The sequence below is a fragment of the Lynx rufus genome, unplaced genomic scaffold (genome assembly GCF_022079265.1).
Source record: "Lynx rufus isolate CCGP_SWC_20201006 ecotype Redwood Valley unplaced genomic scaffold, mLynRuf1.p SCAF_5, whole genome shotgun sequence".
NCBI lineage: Eukaryota > Metazoa > Chordata > Mammalia > Carnivora > Felidae > Lynx > Lynx rufus.
The window spans coordinates 89,081,651-89,107,613 of NW_025814867.1; the positions used below are offsets into that span (position 1 = coordinate 89,081,651).

At 41.4% G+C, this 25,963-nt stretch overlaps 1 protein-coding gene across 6 annotated transcripts in view; it reads right to left on the reverse strand.

The window, feature by feature from the left end:
- Window positions 1-25,963, reverse strand: part of KALRN (kalirin RhoGEF kinase) — a 670,515-nt gene that overhangs the window by 380,970 nt on the left and 263,582 nt on the right. The window lies entirely within an intron of this gene.

The window sequence follows — 25,963 nt, forward strand, 5'->3', positions numbered from 1 at the left end:
TTTGGGGAAGGAGCCTACTCAAAACAAAAAGTTTGAGAGAGGCTAGTACAGGCCACATGAGTGTATCCATTTTTGGCCCAAGAGAAGTCTGTCTACATAAAATTTCAACTGATAGCCGGTACAGTAACCAAGATGTTTCATTCTGGGGACCAACATAGTTTTTGTGCCAACTATTAATGCACATGAATGGAATCACTTTTCACGGACAGTCTTAGTCATCCCCACAATCATCTAATGAAGTCATGCCACAGGAACAGCATAGCATGGTGCTTCCAAGAGTGACTCTCTGGAAGTAGAGGCTCAGACCAGGGCAAAAGACACCTCTCTTGCTCAGAAGAGAGTTATATCCAGGGCATTGTTGCCACCTACAACAGGGCGGTGGTGTTCATCAAAAGGAGCAAAGAACACAAGTCTTGTGATAACTACACTTCTTCCTATCACCAAGCAAAGACTTTGCTAAACCTCTGCCCCTCTCCCTACCGAAAGAGCTGGGACACTGGCCGTCAGTCAAGATTTAAATAAAAAGACCATTTGAAGCAACAATATTCTTCCATGCTAAAAATAAGATATGTGGGATTCTTTCTTATCCTTTAGACTTAGGGTTATTTCCCTACTTAACCCTCAAAAAGCATCTGTGGGTTATCCCCGAAAAGCATCTGTAGGCCTCTTCTGGACCCGCTTACTTCTTTCATCACGTGTTTTGTTTACATTCATTCCCATCTTTGATTTCCAATTAAAAATTCACGGCATGTGTGTTATTTCCTACTAGGCCAACAGAAAACCCTCCAGGAACAAGGCAAAAGAAAAACCGCACAAACATAAGCCAGTAGCAAGCATGAATATTTTTAGCTGCTACCTCCTATTAATTGTTTGAAGTGTCAAAACAACCAAGTAATATTGTGGCATCCACAAGGAGCCTTTCTGAATCACACAATGTCTTCCTGAAGAAGGACCATGGCAGCAAGTTGCTTGTGCACCTTCGTTCTTTGTTACAAATCTTCTCAAATGATAATAAATATTCTTCAGCAATGGCACTTTCTCCTGTCTCTATTATTAGTGCAGGAGTAGTTCATTAGTATTGGCTAAATGAAGGTTTCTGGTTTTCCTTTCCCCCTTCCCTCACGGTCCCTATTCATCTTAGCTGTCCCTGACCTCAAGCACTCCATCCCAAACCTGAGCCAGGTTGATAAGGTCTCTCTTCATTTAAAAGGTCCCTGTGGAAGTTTAAAAGGTTAAGTGAAATGCTCAAACACAAATCCATCCTGATGTCTAATGACCCCCATGTGTAATCTCTTTCTTTAGTCTGGCCTAAGACCTTTCTGATGCAGTGCATTTCCTTAATAGAGCTAGAATATTACTGACTCTTGTTATTTGAAATAACTATCCTTCAAAGATTTAGGAGTCATTCTCAGCCTTGTTTTCTGAGTTAGGACACAGATTCTACCTAAAATTAAACTCTATTTATAGAACTAACAGAAAAACCAACTCTGTACTTGGAAAGAAAAGAGAAAGAGAAAAAAAGGCATGCACTGATTTTAATAGTTCTGTCTTCTAAGGGAATAACATTTGGATTCCCTCAAATTTCCTGCTTGTGTCACGGTCTCAGTTTGGGTTGCCCCCAAAGCAGATCTTGCAACAAGTATTTGGGTCGCATGCTTTATTTGGACATGATTCCAAAAAGCAAGGTGAGGGACTGGGGAAGTCAAAGAAACAACGAAAATGAACAAAGCATGTGTTTAGGAGTGGGTTAGTGCTATGAGCAATTGGAGGTCATCCCTCCTGAAGCCTTTTAAGAGACTGCATTGAATCTGGGCTGTCTCACTGGGAGGTGAGGAATCTGGGGTATTCATGCATTAAAGTGCCATTGCTCATGGTGGAGGGTCCCTCCTGGAGTCACTCCCTGGCAATTCCAGCCTGCCCTACACACAGGTCAAGCACACTTCCCAGGTCAGAAAGTGACCATGGGCAGAGAAACTCAGGAAGTTATCAGGGTATATGGGAGCCCTCTGCATTTATCCTTCAGGGCTGGCTGAAAGGATACAGGAGGGACATTGACAGCATCTGATAGAGCTGTCCTTCCAAACTGGATTCAAATCCTGAAGACCCTCTCTCCCACCCCACACTTATCTGGATTTATCTAGGATTATTGGGTTTTAAAGACCTCGTGAGCTTTGGCCAGATGGGAAGCAGGAAAAACAATAAGAGCAGGCACTAGCCTCTTTCCAGCGTCCTTCAGGTGCATCTTATGGATGCCTGGCCCTCTGTCATCACGGCCTGTTTACATTCTCTCCCCACGGGGAACATAGGGAGGCATAGTTCTACTCACTTTTAGGAAGAACTTTCTAGCTCTTAGAGATGTCTAACCGTGGTTGCCTCTGGAGGCTGTTAACACTTTGTCACTCATTCAAATATTTATGGAGAGTTGGCCAGGCTCTGTGTTGGGGACTGTGGGAGATCAAAGAGAAACGAGACAGGATTCCTGCCCTCAGGGGCTCACAGCTGAGACTTAAGAAAAGTCCTCAAATAACTGCAATTTAGAGCAAAATGAAGTGTTTCTATGGAGGCGGAGGCAACTCGCTGTGGGGGTGCAGAGGAAAGGGATCAGAACCACTGGCAGAGATGTTGGGAAGGGGCTTCCTGCACAGAGGGGGTGGTGAGGCTGGCAGTCCTCCAAGGCCCCCTTCAACCCTGAAGCCTGTGATCATAAATGAAAGCTAAAAACAAACAAACAAACAAAAGACCACAGCTTACATTTCACATTCTAGAGACTAGCACAGTAAGTGCCTTTTTTGTTTCCTTATCAGTGGGCAGAGAAATGTCTTACTAAAACTAACAAGTGATTATGCTTCACAAAAGAAGGAGAGGGAGTATTCCTCACAATAGAGGGATAAATATAATGTTGACTCATGAATTTGCGCATTCTTCTTCTCTACAATCCCCTTTCAAAACAGCAAAACACCGCGGGGCGAGTCACATTGCCCAGGTTCATCACCGTCACCTCCGTTTTCCTTCAGCTAGAACCTGAGACAAATGGGCACCTAGATTCTAAACAGCAGCCAGAAATCAAAGGAAAAGATAAGAATGGTAGAGAAGGTCTCCCATGACTTAAAAGGAAAGAGCAAGGTCAAAGAGCTGGGTTAAGAGTCTGAATAAACAGGGGTGCTTAGTCATTATGCAAAAATGACATGTCATGGCCTTTGGGCCATCTAGCCATGCGGTTCTCCTGTGTCACTGTTTATGCCTCTGTTAAGGAGCATTTGGGGGTCACGCTTGTCCTGGGGATATGGCCAACAAGAAGAATATTTTCATTCTTTATAGCCTTTCCATTCCCTACCAGGTGTCTCCTCCACTCCCTGCAGTCTGGCACTGCCGTTCTTCTTTGCCAGCCTAAAATGCCCTTCCATCCAAGTCACTGGCCCAGGACTCAGGAGACATGAGTTCTGGTCCAGCTCTAACACTCACCTAAGAGGTCACTTGTCTCTTCTGTGCCTTAGTTTCTCTATCCTTAAAATGAGGGGGTTGAACTGAATAATCTCAGACATTCTACATCTGAGTATGCAGTGTCAGTTCCAGATGGAATGTAGAGAGAACTTAGGAGGTCACAGTTTTCTCCTGTCTTATCTTCAGGGCTTAGGGGAATACCGACTAAATCTATTCCCCTCCCCAAACCCTCTTCTCTGCAGGAGGTAAGGCATAACATGAGGAAACAGGAGTAACTCAAAGCTTTCAAGGGGCGCCTGGGTGGCGCAGTCGGTTAAGCGTCCGACTTCAGCCAGGTCACGATCTCGCGGTCCGGGAGTTCGAGCCCCGCGTCAGGCTCTGGGCTGATGGCTCAGAGCCTGGAGCCTGTTTCTGATTCTGTGTCTCCCTCTCTCTCTGCCCCTCCCCCGTTCATGCTCTGTCTCTCTCTGTCCCAAAAATAAATAAACGTTGAAAAAAAAAAAAAAATTTAAAAAAAAAAAAAAAGCTTTCAAGTGTCCATGTGCAACAGGAATGTTTTAAATAAGAGATGTGATCTCATTTACGCTTTTAAAAGACTACTCTGTGAGCTCAAGGGTCAGCAAGGAGAAGCTTGCATGGAGTGAGACAGCAAGAATATTGCTGCCTACCCTGGAGGGGACATAGCCCAGCCTTGGCTGTCCACGTGTCTCAGCCCTTCATCCTGGTTCTGCTCTCTGGCCTGTCACGAGAGGGCCACGGCTGGAGCTGGGCCCCTTGAGTTCTTCAGCCTCCAGGTGACCAACGACCAGATGCTTCCCTCCTCCTCTCCTCTCCTGCCCCTTCCCCTGAGCTGAGCTGCCTAGACTAACCAGCTTCCCTGGCCAGAAGTCAGTAATATGACCAACAATTCTGGCTTAATGAGTATTTTCTTAAACCCTTACCTCAAAACAGCTTTATTAATTTAAATCCCTTATATATATACCGTGCTATTATTATCATCATATTCAAAGTACTGCATAGCCCAAGATGTAAACAGAATCTGTTCTGTAAAATGCAATGCACCTGCAGCACAGTCTGTTTTATTACCCACCTCATCCTACCTATCCCCCTGACAAGGCCTCTCCCTCCATCACTTTGGTCACAATGGAAAATATAATTAAATTCCAGCATAATCTTGCTAACTCAAAAACCCTCTATACTTACACCCTGCCTCCACTTTTGTTGCCTAAACTCTGTTTTCCTGTTTCATTCTTGCAGTCATTAACTGGAGATCATAGGATGGACAGCCCTTCTCCCAAGGCCCTATCTTGCGGTGATTAACTGAAACCAGTGAAGCAAGCAGTCACTCTCCTGAAATAATTACTTGGCAGAATCTTGATGAAAGATTTCAGCCTTGCCAAAAGGTTCTCACTTTGAACCTGGTTCCCAGTTGCTCTGGCTGGCTACAAAAGCATGCAAAGTTAGCTTGCAAGATAATCACAACTTTCCATTAAAAAATCCAGCTAAATTTTCTCTCTAAATGAAGTTACTTATGTAGTACACTCTGAAAGAGATACTGGTTCTTCTAGAAATAATCAATTGATAAAAGCTATCATTTTGGTAATGCTAAACTCTGTGTCAGGGGCTAATGGTAGGAGCAGATCACTGGCAAATGTGTGTATTATGTGAATCCCATTGACTTCACTCTTAAAAGTAGGGGTACATTATACACCTTTGTCATAGGTCCCCACTCTGAATCAGAAACTCTCTCCTGTGGGTTACATGAGGTAACATAAAGTATTTAGTTAGTTGTCTGACATATAACTGTTAACTCGATGAATGACCTATCTTTTCTCTCATCCAGTTCCAGGAGACTGGCATTAATTCACCAAATCAAGTACAGACCAAATCAAAGTATCAGTAAAAAGCATAACAAAAAGAGAAACCTATCAAGGGGTTCCTGGGTGGCTCTGTTCGTTAAGCATCCTCCTCTTGATTTTGACTCAGGTCATGATCTCACGGTTGTGAGACTGAGCCCCGTGTCAGGCTCTGCACTGAGTGTGGAGCCTGCTTAAGGTTCTCTCTCTCCCTCTCCCTCTCTCTCTCTCTGCCCTTCCCCTGCTCTCCCCCTCTCTCCCTCTCAAAAATAAATAAATACGGGGCGCCTGGGTGGCGCAGTCGGTTAAGTGTCCGACTTCAGCCAGGTCACGATCTCGCGGTCCGTGAGTTCGAGCCCCGCGTCGGGCTCTGGGCTGATGGCTCAGAGCCTGGAGCCTGTTTCCGATTCTGTGTCTCCCTCTCTCTCTGCCCCTCCCCCGTTCATGCTCTGTCTCTCTCTGTCCCAAAAATAAATAAACGTTGAAAAAAAAAATTTTAAAAAATAAATACTTTTAAAAAAGAAAAATTAGGGGCGCCTGGGTGGCGCAGTCGGTTAAGCGTCCGACTTCAGCCAGGTCACGATCTCGCGGTCCGTGAGTTCGAGCCCCGCGTCAGGCTCTGGGCTGATGGCTCAGAACCTGGAGCCTGTTTCCGATTCTGTGTCTCCCTCTCTCTCTGCCCCTCCCCCGTTCATGCTCTGTCTCTCTCTGTCCCAAAAATAAATAAACGTTGAAAAAAAAAAATTTAAAAAAAAAAAAAAAAAGAAAAATTAATGATTCCAACAAGACTTAAATATTTCAACAATCCAAATTCCCATTGTATTTCCCAGAAAACATGCCGCAACGTCCCCTACTATTCCTGGGCGGGAGTCCCTTTCCACAGAAGCCTGCCACATGTGCACAGCCCTGCAGCCGGGGAAGCTGCTCTAGTTGGTTGTCAGGCCACTGCCCCGCACAGCACACCTCCTCTGCTGGCAGATACCATTTTCTTAGGATTTAAGGGCCTGGGGCCCTGAATTGTCCACAGCTCTTCCCTTGACCCAGAGAGATCAGAGAATCTGGAATCAGCAAGTGACTTATTCTATGAACCATGTCCTTGCAACCGTGTCCTTTTATTTTTTTTTTTTTAATTTTTTTTTTCAACGTTTATTTATTTTTGGGACAGAGAGAGACAGAGCATGAACGGGGGAGGGGCAGAGAGAGAGGCAGACACAGAATCGGAAACAGGCTCCAGGCTCCGAGCCATCAGCCCAGAGCCTGATGCGGGGCTCGAACTCACGGAGCGCGAGATCGTGACCTGGCTGAAGTCGGACGCTTAACCGACTGCGCCACCCAGGCGCCCCGCAACCGTGTCCTTTTATACCTTAAGCTGGAAAAACAGAGGCCTTTGTCTCTTGGGATACTCTTCTTAAGGCATCTCCACTACTTTGGCATACCCAGAGCACCCAGAAGGGGGGATGTCTTGTCCTCACACAAGGGGACAGATCCTTTGCCTTATCACTGACTCTAATGCAAAAGGTGGCAGAAGTCTCCTCCCCAGGCCTGGCCTGGGGCCCTCCACCTTGTCGCTCAGGGGCAATGTTTCTCATGCTCACCTCCAGAGAGGCAGAGGGGAGTCAGTGAAGAGCTGTCTCATCTCTGGGAAGAATGCGTTCTGTGCACAGGGTTCCAAATTCCATCCCAGTTAATGGGGCCACAGCTTCTAAATTATCATTACGAAAATGGAAGATGTGATCCATTAAGGCCACCACAGGAGGAAAGGCACAACTGTCACAGTGAGGCCGTTCTCCTGAAAGGGGCTCGTGCTCAGTGCAGACAAGCCCTGGACACCTTGACTCTCCAAATCCAAAAACCAAGGGAGGGAAGCCAGGCAAGCACCTGGTCAAGGGCCAAGGCACTCAGTAAAATCACTTGGGTCAAATGAAAAACGGATGTTAAATCAAAATGCTAAATATGAAACACACACACACACAGACACACACACACACACACACACACACACACACACACACACACGGCCTCAGCTGAGAAGAACATTACATGTACCAGGGAAGCACACCCAAATGTCATTAGTTATTGAATGCTTACTTTGTACAGATATGCGTGGTGGTAGAAACTTTCCTCTAGGCTCTTTTTCTCATCTCAATTCTTTTGTGTATAGAGAAACGTTTAAAAAAATAATTTTGGTATATACATATTTTTAGTATTTGGGGGGAAATGTTCTAAAACTGTGCAGAGAAAATATACCGTATCTTATCACCCAGCTCTTCCTCTCACACTGATGTTCATATATCAAAGCATCAGATATCTATGGGTGTTGGGGCTAAAGGGGAATTTATATTCAATCTTTTACTTTTATCAAACTCATTCATTTTATTCAGACACAAAGGTTGTTTCTAGTTTGGGTTTGTTTCCTCTACAAATAATGCTTGAGGTTTTGGAGTATTTTTAATTTTAACAGATTTGGTGTGTTAAATACTTTTTAGATTCAGGAATTATTTTAATGTATCTTTCATGAATTTGGTCAGGTTGCACATTCCATGAAAGCTGTAATTACTCACATTCCTCCATCTCTTTCTACTTTAATAAAGTTTTTTTTTGGTGGGAGAGGGGGGCCTGGGTGGCTCAGTTGATTAAGTGTCTGACCTCAGCTCAGGTCAGGATCTCACAGTTCATGGGTTCGAGCCCCGCATCGGGCTCTGTGCTGACAGCTCAGAGCCTGGAGCCTGCTTCAGATTCTGTGTCTCCCTCTCTCTGCCCCTCCCCTGCTCACTCTCTGTCTCTTTCTCTCTCTCAAAAAATAAAATAAAAAAAAAAAGCCTTTTTTTTCCCAAAGTAAGGCACAATGTACTACCAGTGAAATAGGTAAGTTTTAATGAGCAAATACTGCTTTTTAAAAAAATGTTTATTCATTTTTTTTTGAGAGACAGAGAGAAAGAGCGTGAGTGGGTGAGGGGCAGAGGGAGGGAGACACAGAATCCAAGGCAGGCTCCAGGCTCTGAGTTGTCAGCAGAGAGCCTGATGCGGTGCTTAAACTCATGGAGCATGAGATCATGACCTGAGCAGAAATCGGATGCTTAACTGACTGAGCCCCAGGCGACCCACAAATACTGTTTTAATAAGAAAAAGAAAATAAACTCTTCATTATAGCTTTTTAGAAGCCAAGTTCATGTAACAATCTCATTTTATAGTTAGGAAAAATAATAATAAAACCCAGACATTTCTTGAATCCACCTAGGAGGTGTTTAAAAATTTGTTAAATCAATTAGGTGATAGGTTCAAAGTCACCAAAAGAAAGGCTAACTGGGACTAGATCCCAGCCTCCTAATTCCTAGTCGGCATGACCCCCTGTTTATAGCTATCTTTTTCCCATGCCCTGCAGCTTATATTAATTTAAGATTTTGTTTTGTCATACTCAGAGAGAGCCATAAGGAAAAATACTTGGAGATTTTCCCATACAGCTTTCAGAGGCTTCGTGAGTAGCGTTCAATATCAGTAAGAAAATAGATTGTGCCAGAGCAATGGAAAAAGCTGAACCTCACCTCCTCTTTCCAGCTTAATAATACCATATGTATTGCTAACATCTTTGCTAGTACCAAACCCATGTTGCTATTACCAAACACACTTTGGGTCCTGATGCTGTTAAAGCATCAGTTTATGATTAATTAGTTTAACATTACCATGTAAACCTGCTGATCCCACCTCGAAACATATGGACACTGGGATAGTAACATCTGGAATAAGAACTGTCCATGCTTGAAACTCTACTACAATAGCTAAGAGATGTGATGAGCTCTAAATGAAACCTCCAACTTCTGCCTCCCGCAAACCACAGGGTGCCCTCGAGGGGGCCAAATAGGGCAGTTGATGGATGACTATCTGGTCAGGTCTGGCCAGACAGTAGGTCAGACCATGTGGAAGCCATCTGTCACTGTTGGGTGGAGGGAGGAAAGAAGCTGGAGCAGCCCTGGTGCTCGGCAAAGATAACATTGGCCCGTGAATCCCTCTGTCCCTCTGGCCTGGCGTGCTGTAGCAATGTTTCCTCCAGCAATTGCTTTACAAACCATTAAGCAGCCATGAAAACAAGTGCCTTGGCCATATGTCCTAGGGCCAGGGAAACCCAGGAGCAGATTTCAGTAAAAGAGAAACTGGTCTCTCTCTCCTTTCTCAGCTCGAGCAAAACTTCCTTAGAGGGGTGAGTGTCTTTATAGGAGGCAGTGCTACAGGATTTAAATGTTAGGGAGGGATGGGTATGGCTGGAATCAGATTAGTGGACACCAATGGGGAAAGAGGTTGGGAATAATGTAGCTCTTCTAGATTAAGATATAGTAATTTCAGGCCACCTTTAAGATTAAGTTCAAAGGTATAAAACTTCATGGAAACATATTTACCAGTATCTTCTCCCCCCGCCCTTTCTCACGTAGGCCTGGTTATTCAGAGTTTGGTCTGTGCATTGGCACAACCTGGGAGCTGAAGAGAAATGCAAAATCTCAAGCTCCTTCCCAACTTTCTGATTAGAATCTGCATTTCAACAAGATTGTCCCAAGTGATATGCATGTACATTAAGGTTTGAGAAGTTCTGTAGATGGGAACTCTGAGAACAAGGAGAACTGTTTCTTCTAGCACTCCTGACCCTGACAATAATACCTGAACATTTGCCAAGCACAACATTGTGCCAAGTGTGCTTAAAATGCATGATCACATCTCATCCTTACAACAGCCGTGGCAAAGATACTATTATTATCCCCCCGTTTAGAGACCCAGTGGTAAGGCTCTGAGAAATTGAAACAACTTGCCTATGATCACACAACCAAGCAGGAAACACAGAACCACAGTTAACACCTAGTGTCCATGCTCTTTATACCATGCTATTTTATTTTGCCACAGATGTGAAAGCAGTTGGGCTGGCCAAGGATGTCCCTAAAGGGAGAGGGGAGATGATGAAGAGAAATTTCTCTCAAAGATTCAAAGACTTGCACCTCAGAGAAGTAAGGGCTCCTGGAGAGAGAATTCAGTAAAAATATCTGAATGTCTGAAGTCTCCCAGCTGGGGACCTTAACTTGCCCTTAAAATTCCCAGAACAGTCCAACTCTAGAATGGGCAGGAGTCTTTTGTCCTCTCCCTCCTTGAACCAATAATCTTCACCTGCAAACCTAAGGCCAGTCACCTTGAAGAACAGGTCCCTGTCTCCACAGAACCTTGGGAGAGCCCAAGACTAAGGCAACTTTTTGCCCCTTTAATCAATATCTTGCTGTATTTCTGGAGTTTAAATCTGTTGTCTTATTTAACTTTCATTCAACAATGCAAGACACTGTGCCAGCCTGAAACAAGACAAATAAAACTCCTATGCAGGTGGAACTTACATTTTGGTAGAAGAGTCAGACAAAAAATTAATAAATATTTACTGTACCTTTCTTATTTCAGCTCTGTATAAAATATAGCTGAGAAAAGTATAGTACATGATGGGGTTGGGAAACACTACTTAAAATAGAGAAGTCCAGGCAGGCTGACCCTGGAAGTCAGGGATGACACCCGCGCTCATCCCTGAATTAAGTGAGAGAGTGAACATGTGGCTGTGGGAAGGAAGAAGCTCCAGGTAGAGGAGACAACAGGGGCGAAGACCACAAGGCAGGAATGGCCTTGGTAGGTTCAAGAAATGGCAAGAAGCCGAGGGTGACTAGAGCAGATGAGTAGGTGTAGAGGCTGAGATCTGAGAGGTAACTGGGGTCCAAACCATGAAAAGCCTTGTAAGCCATGGTAGGGGACTTCAGCTTTTATCCTGAGAGAGACAGGAAGACATTAAGGCATTTTTGAGTGGAAGAGTGACACAATACGACGTATCTTACTCTTGGCAGGAACGTTCAGGCAGTTGTGTTGAGAATACACCGTAAGGGAACAAAGCTAGGAGAAGGAAGACCAGGTAGGAGCTACTATAATGGTCCGGGAAGAAGCTGATGGCAGCTTGGACCAGGGTGGTGGCTGTGGAGGTGGTGACAAGTGACCAGATTCGGGATATATTTTTGATGGTAGAGCCAAAAGGACCTACTGATGGAAATTCTTTAGCTCTTACTCATTTGTAGGCCTCCGGCTGTGTCAGGCCCTCTAACCTCCACCTTTTGTAATGCTCCCTTCCCATATGCCTACCTGGTCCTGGCCTCTCAGTTCCCAAACTCACCTGTATGTCCTCGATCAGTCTCTGTCCCTTATCTGGGACATATGCAATGGCATATGCAGCATTACTGCTGCTTATTGTTATCAATGTTTTATATTTGTGTCATGCTTTGCAGTTGAAGCCCTTTTGTGTATATTATCTCATCTGACGGGCTGGGTTTCATAGACTATTTCATGCTTTTCATTTGGCTCCAGGAGACGTCAAAGAAGAGGCATGAGTCAGCTTTGGCTGAATTTCAGGCAAATTAACTCCTTGGCAGCTGCAGATCTGTCAGAGAGCAGGCACTGGCTGCATGCGAACATGTAAGAGTGTGCGGGTAAACTGAGCCACAAGGCATGAGGGATACACACCAAGAGGGCCTAGCAAATAGCCTGAGGGCAAGGAACATGCTGTCAGAAGGCCCCAGAGAACAGAAAAGAGGTACGAGGGCTGTGGGCAGAGAATCAGGAGTGAGGCGGGAGAGCAAAGTCTGGGGCCTGGAGAGGGCGTATGATCAAAAGAGAAGGTTGAACCAGGCCAGTGCCAGCCACAAGTCAGATATCGGAGTGGTCAGCCAATCCCTGGGGATCAGCTCACAGCAGGCTTTCAGAAGGGACCCAGCCAGCACTGTGTATCAGGACAAGGCTGAGAAAGCCTCAGCCTCAGCCAAGGAGCTTCCCTACGTTTTTCTATTAAATCAAAGCCAATTCCCCAAACAAGCCAATTAGAGACCAGTGGGCAAAGGTAAATGGGGCACTTAGAAAGGCTGGGGTGGGGAGCAAGGAGCAGGGAATAAAGACAGATACTCCTTTCTGGATGCTTCTGACTTTGAAGGGAAATCCTCACCTCTAATTCCACAGGCTAATTACTCAGTAGCTTCAGGGTTTGACCCCAGGGCTATTATCAGTTGCTAGTTCTCTTCACCCTGAGATTCTCAATCTGCTTCTCAGACTTGTACAGATTTCCCGGGCTCCACCCAGCACAGTTAAATCAGAGTCTAGGGCAGTAGGGGCCAGATGTGGTGTTTTTTCAAAGTTTCCCAGGGGACTCCAGTGGGCAGCCGGTGTGAGGACTGCTGCCTTAGCCATGTGCACCGTTTCCCCAGGCTCCATCCAAAGCACACTCCTCTCTCCTTAGGACAAGTTTAATGCTGTCAGTGGTGCCAAGAACGAGGATTCATAAATGGATACTGAGCCGATCAGAAAATAAAATCTAATCCTCCCACTAAGTTGGAAGAAAAGCGAAATTCCACCCACATGGCTGTTTGTGGAGATACAAACACTGCATTCTGTTCAGCTTGATTCGTAAGAATAGGTCTGGCTGGTGATATGTGCAATATTTTGCAAGCATAGGTTTCCTTAGAAGGCCTGCCTTAGGAATCCCAGTGTTAACAGCAAACACAGGATCACATTGATTCTTGTCAGGGAGGGTCACATTTTAGTTGCTTTGTCTCCACCTTTAGGATTAGAACCTCAGAAACAAAGATGCTCAAGGGCAGGCAGAATGTGAAAGATCTTCCAGTCCAATAGTTTCTGGAATTTAGTATGTATCACCTAGGAACCTTGTAAGCAGCCCGGCTCCCAAGCCCACTCCTGATGGAAACCACTGCTCTCATTCACCTGCTTTCCAGTGGTTCTTCAGCTTCTGCTAGAGTCACGTCCTATAGAGCTTCTGCAGAAGTCAAGGCCCTGCCTTACCAGTTCTGCATCCTTGCTGCCCAATCTCTGTCCCTGGTTGGCAACAGATGCTGTGGCATGCTTTATGTCCCCATTTATCCAACAAGTAATTATTAGGCACCTTCTAGGTACCAGGCATCGTCATGGGTACAGGGGCTACAGGTGTGAATGAAACAGACAAAGGTGCCCTTAGTAGCTTATATCCTAGTGGGCAAAATTCTCTTTGCAGTAGGGACATGAATTTGAGTATGGCTAAACTGCAAGATCAGTGAAGACTGCTTTGCGTCTTGTGAACCTCGCTGTCCTCAGGGTCTAGCAAAAAATACAGAGAATACAAACAGCCAAAGTTTGCTGAATATACCAATGAATGGATGCCAAGTGGTGCGCCCCCACCTCCTACCTCAGCCTTATAATACCACGAGGGTTGGTGTTCAAGCTCTGTCATGGTCACTCTCTTTTACTATTAATAAGGTTATATCCTAAAGCTAGTGGGAACCCACTTATGAAACACCCACATTTCAGGTGTCTTTTTCTTATTTTTTAAAACAGTTTTGGGGCGCCTGGGTGGCGCAGTCGGTTAAGCGTCCGACTTCAGCCAGGTCACCATCTCGCGGTCCGTGAGTTCGAGCCCCGCGTCAGGCTCTGGGCTGATGGCTCGGAGCCTGGAGCTTGTTTCCGATTCTGTGTCTCCCTCTCTCTCTGCCCCTCCCCCGTTCATGCTCTGTCTCCCTCTGTCCCAAAAATAAAAATAAAAAACGTTGAAAAAAAAATTTTAAAACAGTTTTATTGAGATATAATTCACATACTATACAATTCACCCATTTAAAGTGTATATGTTTTGGGGCGCCTGGGTGGCTCAGTCAGTTGAGCGTCCAACCTTGGCTCAGGTCATGATCCCACATTCGTGAGTTCAAGCCCCGCACTGGGCTGTGTGCTGACAGCTCAGAGCCTGGAGCCTGTTTCAGATTCGGTGTCTCCCTCTCTCTCTGCCCCTCCCCTGATCATGCTCTGTCTCTCTCTCAGAAATAAACATTAAAAACATTTTTACAACTTATTGTAAAAAATAAAGTGTGTATGCTTCAATGGTTTTGAGTTTAATAGTATTTAGTCTACAGATATGCACAACCAGCACCACAATCAATTTTAGAACATTTTCATCATCTCAAAAAGAAACTATGTTCCCTTCAGCTATTTTCTCCCATCCCCATCTCCCATCATCCAACCCTAAGCAACAACTAATCTACTTTCTTTCTCTATAGGTTTACCTATTCTGGACTTTTTATATAAATGGAATCATATAAATATGTGGCCTTTGGTGACTGGCTTCTTTCACTTAGTAAATTGTTTTCAAGGCTTATCCATGTTATAACATATATCAGCACTCCATTCCTTTTTATGGGCAAATAATATTCCATTATACCTATATACCATATTTCATTTATCCATTCATTGGTTGATGGAAATCTGGGTTCTTTCCACCTTTTGGTTATTATGAATAATGTTTCTATAAACATTTGTGTACAATGTATGAACATTTTGTGTGAACATATGCTTTCATTCCTCTTAGGTTTATACATAGAAGTTGAATCACTGGGACATATGGTAACTCTATGTTTAACTATTTGAAGGACTGCCAGACTATCTTCCAAAGTGGCCATATCATGTTACACTCCCTTAAGCAGTATATGTAGGTTTTGATTTCTCACTGTCCTTGCCAACATTTATTATTACCTGACTTTTTGACTATAGCCATCCTAATGAGTATAAAATGATTTCTCATTATGGTTTTGATTTGCATTTCCCTGATGACTAGCAATGTCAAGCATCTTTTCATGTACTTATTGACCATCTATATATCTTCTTCGAAGAAATATTCTGATCCTTTGTCCAATTTTTAAGAAAGCTCTACACCAGTGAGGGACTTGAACTCATGACCCCAAGATCAATAGTCACATACTCTAGTAAATGAGCCAGCCAGGTGCCCCTCCTTTGTTCATTTTTTAAATTAGGTTATTTGTTTTTTGTCATTAAGTTGTAAGAATTCCTTATATATTCTACATTCAAGTCCCTTATTAGATAAATGACTTGCAAATATTTTCTCCATTATGGGGTTATCTTTTCGCTTTCTTGATTATATCTTTTTGGGAACAAAGGTTTTTGATTTTGATGAAGTCCAAATTATTTATTTTTAATTTAATGTGAGGAAAGTGTCCAACTTTATCCTTTTGCACAGGGCTATCCAGTTGTCCCAGCACCATTGTTAAAAAGACTATTCTTTACAAACTGAATGGTCTTGGTACCGTTGTCAAAACTCAGTTGACCACAGACATATGGGTTTATTTATGAACTCTCAATTCTGTTCCATTGATCTGTGTGTCTGTCCTATACTGGTACTGCACTGTCTTGATTACTACTACTTTGTGCAAAGTTCTGAAGTCAGGAAATATGAATCCTCCAACTTTTTCAAGATTGTTTGGTTATTCTGGGTTCCATGTAATTCCATGTGAATTTTAGAATCGGCTTCTACAAGCCAGCTGGGAATTGGATAAAAATGTGCTGAATCTGTAGGTTCATTGCCATCTTAACAATAAAAAGTCTGTTAATCCATGAATATGAGATGTTTTTCCGTTTATTTAGTTCTTTAGTTTCTTTTAACAATGTTTTGTAGTTTTCAGAGTACAAGTTGTGCACCTCTTTTGTTAAAAGTTTCCCAAGTATTTTGTTGTTCTTCCTGCTACTGTAAATAGAATGGTTTTCTTAATTTCATATTCAGATTATTCATTATAAGTATGTAGAAATACAAATGGTTTTTGTAAATTGGTTGTAGATCCTGCAACCTTGCTGAACTAATTTACTACTTTTAATACTTTTTTGGTGGATGTCTCAGGATTTTCCATATATAGATCATATTATCTACGGGCACCAGGGTGGCTGTCAGTTGAGCAACGGACTCTTGACTTTGACTCAGGTCATGATCTCATGGATTGTAAAATCGAGCCCTGCATTGGGCTCCACCCGAAGAGTATGGAGCCTACTTGGGATTCTCTCTCCCCTACACCCCTGTCCCCTCTCCTGCTAGCATATGTGCACTCTCTCTCTCTCAAAATAAATAATAAAATATTTAAAAAAGATCATGTTATCTGAGAATAGAGATAGTTTTAGTTCTTCCTTTCCAATGTGGATGCCTTTTCTTTTTCCTCAATAATTACCCTGGCTAGAACTTCCAATATTGAATAGAAAGTGGCAAGACCAAACATCCTTGTCTTGTTCCCAATCTTAGGTGGAAAGTGTCCAGTCTTTAATCAGTAAGTATGATATTAGCTGTGGGTTTTTCATAGGTGCTCTTCATCAGGTTGAGAAAGTTTTCTTATATTCCTAGGAATGTTTTTATTATGAAAAGATGTTGCATTTTGTCAAGTGCTTTTTCTAAGTCTACTGAGAGTATCGTGTAGTTTTTGTTTTTTATTCTACTGATGTTAAACTAACCTCACAATCCTGGAATAATTCCTAATTGGTGATGACATATAATTCTTTCTATATGTTGCTGTATTTAGTTTGCCGGTATTTTGGTGAAAATTTTTGCATCCATATTCATAAGCAATATTGGTCTGTAGCTTTCTTGAGTGAGGTCTTTGGTTTTGGCATCAAGGTATTACTGGAATAATAGAATGAACTGGAAAGCGTTTTCTTCTATTTTTTGGAAAAGCTTCTGAAAAATTGGTATTAATTTTTCCTTAAATGTTTCACAGAATTCAGTGGTGAAGGCATCTGGGCCTAGGCTTTTGTACATTTCATCTAAGTTTCTATTTATTGGCATACAATTATTTGTAATATTCCTTTATAATCCTTTTTATTTCTGTAAGGTTGGTAGTAATGTCTCCTTTTCCACTTCAGATCTAGTAATTCTGTTTTTCTTGGCCTCGAATCTAGCTAAAGTTTTGTTAATTTTGTTGATCTTTTCAAAGAACCAGCTTTTGGTTTCACTGATTTTTCTGTTGTTTTCTATTCTCTAATTCATTAATTTCAACTCTAATTTTATTATTTCCTTATTCCTGCTTGCTTTAGGTTTACTTTGTTCTTTTTCCAGTTCCTTAAGGTGGAAGGTTAGATTATTAATTTGAGAATTTTTTTAACACAGGTATTTACATCTCTAAATTTATCTCTAAGCACTGTTAGTTGCATCCTGTAAGTTTTAATAAGTTATGTCTCACTTTCATTCATTTCAAGTATTTTCCAATTTCTTTTTTATTTTTTCTTAGACCCATTGTATATTTAGGAGTATGTTATTTAATTTCCACATGTTTGCAAAATTTCCCAAATTTCTTTCTGTTTTTGATTTAGAATTTTATTCCATTGTGGCCAGAGAACGTTGTATTATTTTTATCCTTTTTATTTCTTGAGGTTTGTTTTATGACCTAGCATATGATCTATCCTGGACAATTTTCATGTACCCTTGAAAAGAATGTGTGGTCTGCTGTTGTTGGATAGAGTATGCTATGATGTCTGTTAGGTCAATTGGTTTATAGCCTCTATTTCCTTGTTCAAGTTTTCTATTTTCTTGCTGATCGTCTGCTTAGTTGTTCTGTCCATTATTAAAAGTGAGAGTGTTGAAGTCTCCAGCTATTATTGTTGAACTGTGTTCTCCCTTCATTTCTGTCAGTTTTGTTTCATGTATTTTGATGCTGTATTGCTAGGTACATATATGCTCAGATAAGTGTTATACCTTCTTGATGGAGTAACCCTTTTATCATTATAAAATGTCCCTCTGTATCTCTAGTAACACTTTTTTGTTTGCTTGTTTCAAAGTCTATTTAAAAGTCTGTTATTAGTGGAACCACTCTGGCTTTCTCGTGGTTGTTGTTTGCATAATATACCCTTTTCCACCCTTTTACTTTCAATGCATTATAATTTTTGAATCTGAAGTGTGTCTCCTATAGACAATCTGTAGTTGGATCTTGTACTTTTTTAAAAATTCAGTCAGACAATCTCTACGTTTGATTAGAGTGGTTACCCTTTTCACATTTAATGTCATTATTGATATAGGTGGATTTATGTCTGCCATTTTACTTTTAATCTATGTCACACTTTTTATACCTTTATTTTTCCTGTACTACTTTCTTTTGTATTAGGTAATCATTTTATAATGTAGCATTTTAATATTTTTACTGATTTTTTTCACTATATTCTCTGAGTTATTTTCTTAGCCACTGTTCTAGAGCTTACCATATATATCTTCCATTATCAGAATCAGCTTCAGATGTATACTGACTTAATTCCAGTGAGATATAAAAATCTTATTCCTATATTGTTTTATTCCCTTCCTTCTTTTTTGTGCTATTACTACTATATACATTACATCTATAAATGCTATAAATTTAAGGTTAGTTTGTTATAGTGTCAATTTTTATATATGTCTTTTTTTAAAATACATTTTTTAATGTTTATTTTTCAGAGAGACAGAGTACAAGCAGGGGAGGGGCAGAGAGAGAGGGAGACACAGAATATGAAGCAGGCTCCAGGCTCTGAGCTATCAGCACCGAGCCCAATGCAGGGCTCAAACCCATGAACTGTGAGATCATGACCTGAGCCGAAGGTGGACGCTTAACCTACTAAGCCACCCAGGCACCCCTTTATATACATCTTTTAAAGAAACAGAAACAAAAAAAGAAAATAAGTATATATTTATAGCTTTTGTTATATTAACTTCCTTATTTATCATTTCTGCGTCTTTTCATTTGCATCTGTGGATTCAAGTTACCATATGAAGTAATTTCCTTAGTCCAATACAGCTTTGTTCTCATTCACCAACTTGTGCTGTTACTGGAAAATATATTTCTATATGTTACAGGCCCAATAGCACATTTTATAATTATTATTTTATACAATTAATTTGTAAATCAATTAAGAGAAAAAGAAGGCATATGCATTTATGTTGTCTTTTACAATTATATAATTACCTTTACTGGTACTTTTTGTCTTTTTGTGTGGATTCAAATTACTGTTTAGGGTCTTCTTTTACTATTTATCATAAAGTTTGTTTGCTGACAACAAATTTTCTCAATCTTTGTTTATCTAGGAATATCTTTATTTCACCTTCATTTATGAAAGCTTTTCTGGATATAGGATTCTTGGTTGACAGTGTTTTCCTTTGAGCACTTAATATATTCTCTCACTTCCTTCTGGCTTCCATTGTTTCTGATGAGAAATCAGCTATTAATCTTATTTGTGTTCCCTTGTAACAGTTACTTTTTTCATGCTGCTTTCAAGATTTTCTCTTTGTCTTTGCTTTCAGTATTTTTACTATGGTGTACCTGTTTGTACATGTCTTTGCAGTTATCTTACTTACAGCTTCGTAAACTTCCTTGGCTGTGTAATATTTTTCAGTGAATTTGGGAAGATTTCGGCCATTATTTCTTCTAATATTTTTTTCTGTTCCTTTCTTTCCTCTTCTTTTAGTACTCCCATTATGCATATGTTGGTGTGCTTAATGGTAGCCCATATTTTTCTGAGGCTCTGTGTTTTTTCTATCTATTCTTTAGATTGTATAATTTATACTGATCTATTTTAAAGGTTGCTAATTCTTTCTTCTGACAGTTCAAACCTACTGTTGAGCTTCTCTAGTGAATTTTTCATTTCAGTATTTTTCAAATCCAGAATTTCCTTTTGGTTCATTTTTATAATTTCCATCTCTTTAGTGATATTCTCTGTATATGGAGACATTATCATCAAAACTTCCTTTACTTCTTTAATCATTGTTTCCTTTAGTTTTATTTTTTTTTAATTTTTTTTAACGTTTTTATTTATTTTTGAGACAGAGAGAGACAGAGCATGAACGGGGGAGGGTCAGAGAGAGAGGGAGACACAGAATCGGAAGCAGGCTCCAGGCTCTGAGCCATCAGCCCAGAGCCCGACGTGGGGCTCAAACTCACAGACCGCGAGATCGTGACCTGAGCTGAAGTCGGACACTTAACCGACTGAGCCACCCAGGCGCCCCTAGTTTCATTTTTTTTAAATAAAAAGTTATGGGGTGCCTGGGTGGCTCACTCGGTTGAGTATCCGACTTCAGCTCAGGTCATGAATTTATGGCTTGTGGGTTCAAGCCCTGCGTCATGCTCTGTGCTGACAGCTCAGATTCTGTGTCTCCCTCTCTCTCTGTACCTCCCCGATCATGCTCTGTTTGTCTCTCTCTCTCTCTGTCTCAAAAATAAATGAACATTAAAAAATAAAATAAACTTAAAAAACATAGTTATAATGGACAGTTTGAAATTTTTATCAAATCTGACATCTGCTCACTCTCATAGGCAGTTTCTGTTGCCTGCTATTTCCAATGAATGCTTTTTATCTATTTTTTCCTTTTTTCCTGGCCATATTTTTCTGTTCCTTTGTTTGTCTTAATTTTTTTTTGGAAACTGGACATTTTAGATAATATATTATAGCAACTCAGGGTTCCAGTCCCCCACTCCTGGGGCTTGTTATTGTTATTTGCTTGCTTACTTGTTTTGTGACTGGCTGGACTATTTTAGTGAAGACTATTTCCACCTCAGCTCCCATAATGAGTGACCTCTGATGTTGTTCCCTAGGGGGTGCAGCCTTGTGTATTCCCATGGACATCCTGGGATGACAGTGGTCTTAGTAGTACTCTCTTAAACCTTCTCTTGCTCTGACCACATGTTGCTATGAAATTCCACTAATTTCCAGGTGATTATTCTCTTATTTTCAACAACGTCCTGGGGGCATAAAAATGCTCCACAGACTTATCCAACCAAATTTAGTCTCCTTTGAAGGGATAGTCTGTGAGGTCAGTGTTTGAGATCTGTTCTGGCTCCAGGAAGTCTTGTTCCCCAGTTCTCTCCAGCACAGTAGCCTGCTTACTGTTTATCCCATATCTCCAATGACTCTACCAATCTCCCAATTGCTTTCCACCAGAATCTCCCTAAGGGTATTTTTGAGACTGCTGTTGGCTTAAACTTCTCCACTCTGTTGCAAATGAGGTCAGTTCCTTTGGGAAAAGACTTAAAGCTCTTAGTTTTAGTTTGTTTCTACTCCCAGGCAAAATCTCTGAGCCATGGCTCTGTAGCTGGGGTTAGGGATAAAAGTGTAGTTCCTGACTGACACCCCTACTTTAGTAGCTGAACACTCAGTGAATGGGATGAGTAGCCTCAGGCCTCCGTTTGCCTTTCCCAGCCTGGAATCTCTGTCTTACAAGCTGGGGCAAGGGAGACTGGAGCCCGAGAATTCTCAGCAGTGTTGCACCTATGGCAGAACCTCTGTTCCCTGAGTTGGAGCTAGGCAGAAGAAGGAGTCCTCCTTGCTTGGCCACATTCACTGGAATTTGGCTTCAGCAACAGGTAACTTTAAATAGGATAAGAAATGTCCTGTAATGACAGTCTTCAACTGGGAGCCAGGGGCCCTGTGTTCTTGGTTGTACCAGTTTGGAGGGCAATTTCATCTTATTGAACTGGGAGGGGAAAGGGAGAGAGTGGATCTTGGTTCAGATACCATAGGTTCAACGTTCTTATTGAGTTTTAGTAGTTTTCTTGAATATGCATCTCTTCATTTGTTGAATGCACTTAGGATCATTTCCAGAGACTTAAAATGGTTCTTTTAAAATAATTTTCACCACTTGGGACGCATGGGTGTCTCAGTTGGTTAGGCAGCCGACTTCAGCTCAGGTCATGATCTCGCGGTCCGTGAGTTCGAGCCCCGCGTCGGGCTCTGTGCTGACAGCTCAGAGCCTGGAGCCTGTTTCGGATTCTGTGTCTCCCTCTTTCTGACCCTCCCCCATTCATGCTCTGTCTCTCTCTGCCTCAAAAATAAATAAACGTTTAAACAAATTTTAAAATAAAATAAAATAAAATAAAATAAAATAAAATAAAATAAAATAAAATAAAATAAAATAAAATAATTTTCACCAGTTTCACTGAAGACTGGATCTGTGGAGCTTCTCATGCTGTTATGCTGGAAGTGCACTATCTTTCAGAATTTGCAGTGCTTTATTTTAGAGGGTGACTATTTCATACATATAGATTCCACAGAACAACAGTTCTCTAGCTTTAATGTGCATATAAATCACGTGGGGAATCTTGTTAAAAATGCAGGTTCCTGGGGCCCCATCCTCCAGAGATTATTATTTTCTTTGACTAGGGTGCAAGCCAAAAGAAACTGAGTTTTTAGCAAGCTTACTATGTGAATCTTTGAAAAAAAAATTGTACTATAAAGACTAATGCAGGGGCGCCTGGGTGGCTCAGTTGTTGAGCGTCCAACTTCAGCTCAGGTCATGATCTCACAGTCTGTGAGTTCAAACCCCGTGTCAGGCTCTGTGCTGACAGCTCAGAGCCTGGACCCTGCTTCGAATTCTGTGTCTCCCTCTCTCTCTGCCCCTCCCCTGCTCATGCTCTGTCTCTTTCTGTCTCAAAAATAAATAAAAATATTTTTAAAAAAAGACTAATGCATAACAGATAAGATTTATCTCTTCCTCCTCCTCCTCTTCATCTTTTTCTTCTTCTTTAAGCAGGTTCTTTATCTACCAAGGGGCTTTGCAGCTATGGTAGGATCAAACACTGGCTACTTAAACATCACAACAGAGTGTGTGTGTGTGTGTGTGTGTGTGTGTGTGTGTGTGTGTGTGTATTTACACTGAAATCTAGAAATACTGTCATTATAGGAAGTGCTCCCTATTTGGGGTTGGGGACTTGCTGCAGCATCATGGCTTGGGGATGCCAAGCATCAAAGATGACAGATAATCCCAGAACAAGGCTTTTCAAATTGGGGGCAGGAGACCCACTTCAGAATCTTTATTTCTTTTGCACCAGATTTGACTTTTCCTTGGTGCTACCATTTGTAATTTCTCCTCAAAACAAAGAGAAAGAACACCAAGGCTTGGCTACAATTGGTCTGATTTACACACAGTCAAATGGGAATATGTGCCTCTGGTGAACAAATTAATAGCATTAAAGCAGCTATAAAACATGCTCTAGCAAAAAGGATTCCTACCACCCAGCTGCACATGGTTATCATTAATGTGAATCCTCACAGTCATAATAATAGAAAATGAACATCATTCCATATTTTAAAACTCTAGACAGAAACCATTAGCAATTTACTTTTTCCCAAAGAACCTGCTAATTAAAATTGTAAATAAGGCTGCATTATGTTTGGATTTACTCCTGTCAGTGTTTTTCATGAAGAAATAGAACATGGATGACTATGGAATTGTTCTATTCCATTTTACAGCTCAACCCTACTTCCATCTGTCCACACTCCCATCAGAGGAAAAGCCCACACTCAGAGGAAAGAGAATTTGTGAGAAAGGCTCCCACAGCAGCAGGCAAAATTAAGCAAGAAGAGTGCCCCCGAGAGCTTAAGAAACCTGGCTTTCTGAGGCACTGTAAGAAACCAGAGAATATCTTCTTACTAGGTTATGTAGGTGGGATATTTTTATTATTATTATTATCATTGTTATTTTGAAATTCAAAAAAACTAGGATTCCCCAGTGGGAACTGGAAAAGAACATGTTGTGGCAAAAATTCAAAGATCGACCAATTTTAATCTTTTTTCTTTGAGTTGCTCATGTACCTTATGCAGTAGGGTAGCACTCCCACACTCTTGGTGTGTTAATAATTCATGGCCTTTATTGGTACCAATTCATTGACAGAACTTGGGAAATTTCTGGCTTTTCTTCCATGATTTAATGATATGTAGTTACTTCTCAGTAACTTCTCAGTAGTAGTCATCTCAGCTGGAGTTGGGTCTTTAGCCAGTATATAAAATTAGACACAAACAAAACTTAAAAAACAGATAAAGTTGATTACTTTTGTTTATAAAACAACATACTTGGGGCTTCTTTAATTGTAAGTTCTTCGATCCATTGTAGAACTAATTCACAGAACATTAATTACCATCAATAAAAAAAAATGAGCTTTAAGTCGGGGTTGATTGTCAATTTAAAAATGTACATGAGGGGCGCCTGGGTGGCTCAGTCGGTTAAACATCCGACTTTGGTTCAGGTCATGATCTCATGGTTTGTGGGCGAGCCCCATGTCGGGCTCTGTGCTGACAGCTCAGAGTCTGGAGCCTCCTTCAGATTCTGTGTCTCCTTCTCTCTCTGCCCCTCCCCTACCTGTGCTCTGTCTCTCTATGTCTCTCAAAAAATAAATAAATGTAAAAAAAATTTTTTTAAATGTACATGACTCCCCCATTTAAATAGAGATCCTTTTATTACACTCTATCATAGCATAACTACTCTTCCAATCTAAGACTTATTAGTTTATAATTATATATTTATTGGTGAGATTATTTATTAAACATTTGTCTCTACACTGGAACCTCCACGGAACAACAGACCATCACTCTTTTGTTCACTATTATCTGCCCAATATCCAGCACAGTATCTGATTCTTAATTATTTGTGGAATGAATGAATGAATGAGGAAGTCATGATGTTAAGATCTTAAACTGGGAAGGTTGACTGAAAAGTTTTAGGATACTCTTGAATCCCCTAAAATTATCTTTTAAAAATGTGTTCATATACACATTACTCTGGGGAAAGGACCCACAACCCTTATTAGATTTCAAGGGGGTCTGTGACTTTCCCGAAAGGTATGGAATCACTGACCTATTTCAGCAGTAAAAGAGGATTCAATACCAAAGAACTTACCTATAACCTGAATCAAAGTATGCTATATGTACCTTTACATGGACAGATTTGTGGGCATATGTATAGGTGGGTGTATAATTTCCAAGAACAGTAACAGAAATGCCTCAGTAAATTTACAGAACAATCCACATTCACACCTCCCCTGAGTAGCTGATCATTCTATGGTCACTGGGCTCCAGGAGTGGCTGCTTGCATTCATCTGTTTCTTGGCAGCAACATCCATCACTCAGGCCAGAGAAAAGGAGTCTATAATTCTCTCCTTTCACCTGTTTGGGATGCTGACATCCCTCTTTGTGGGAGTTGTTTTTAATAACAAACCTGTAAACCTACTGGTTAACAAAGGCACAAAGCCACATTTATAAAGCACTGGTGCCCGGGCAGTTTGATCAAACAACCCTGGGATTTCCCTTCCCTTGCCCTACAGCCAGAGAGGAAAGCCAACCTAATCAGTCCAAGGAGGCCTCTGAGTGTGGCATGCCTTCACAGCCAGCCGTTGGAGACTATGAGATGGGCTGAGCATGCTAATTGGCTGTTGTATATTAAATCTCTTCTCTCTCTCCCAGCTCCACAAGAGGCTTCCCTTCAGTAAATTTCCTCCCTTGTTTTTGTCCTGAAAATGGAGACTTCCAAAGTAAATTTGTCATGAGAAAGGTTTCTGTTGTGCCATTAACTCTCAGTGATCCATATTAACAGAGAAGAGCAGTGGTGCAGATAATTCAAAGCCAAAGGCTCTATTTAGCTTTGTAGTTCATTGTTTTGAGGGGCTTGGTAGCAGAGTTACCTCCCTAATTATGTTTGTCTTTGCTTCTTATTAAAATGAGTTTGTCTGCCTCAGGGCCAAGCAGTTGGGTGACATGAAGATTCTGGCACAGAATTTGTAAAATTCACCAGGGGACGTCCACAAGGCACCCAGATAATCAAACTTGACTAGATTTGAGTTCACATTCTTAATCACCTGTGATCAATTGCTTTGCTCCTCTGTGACCAAAGTGAGCCAGGGATGAGACATAATTATAGGAGACTAGTTAGAAGGAAATGAGTCTTTACATTTAGATGAAGACACAAGTCTATTGTAGGCAAAACTGATAACAAAATCAGTGTTGATGTTTTCCTTGCCTGGTCCTACAACCTCCTATTCTGTAGCCACAGTTCTCTTGCTATGCTAATTTCATGACGATCATCT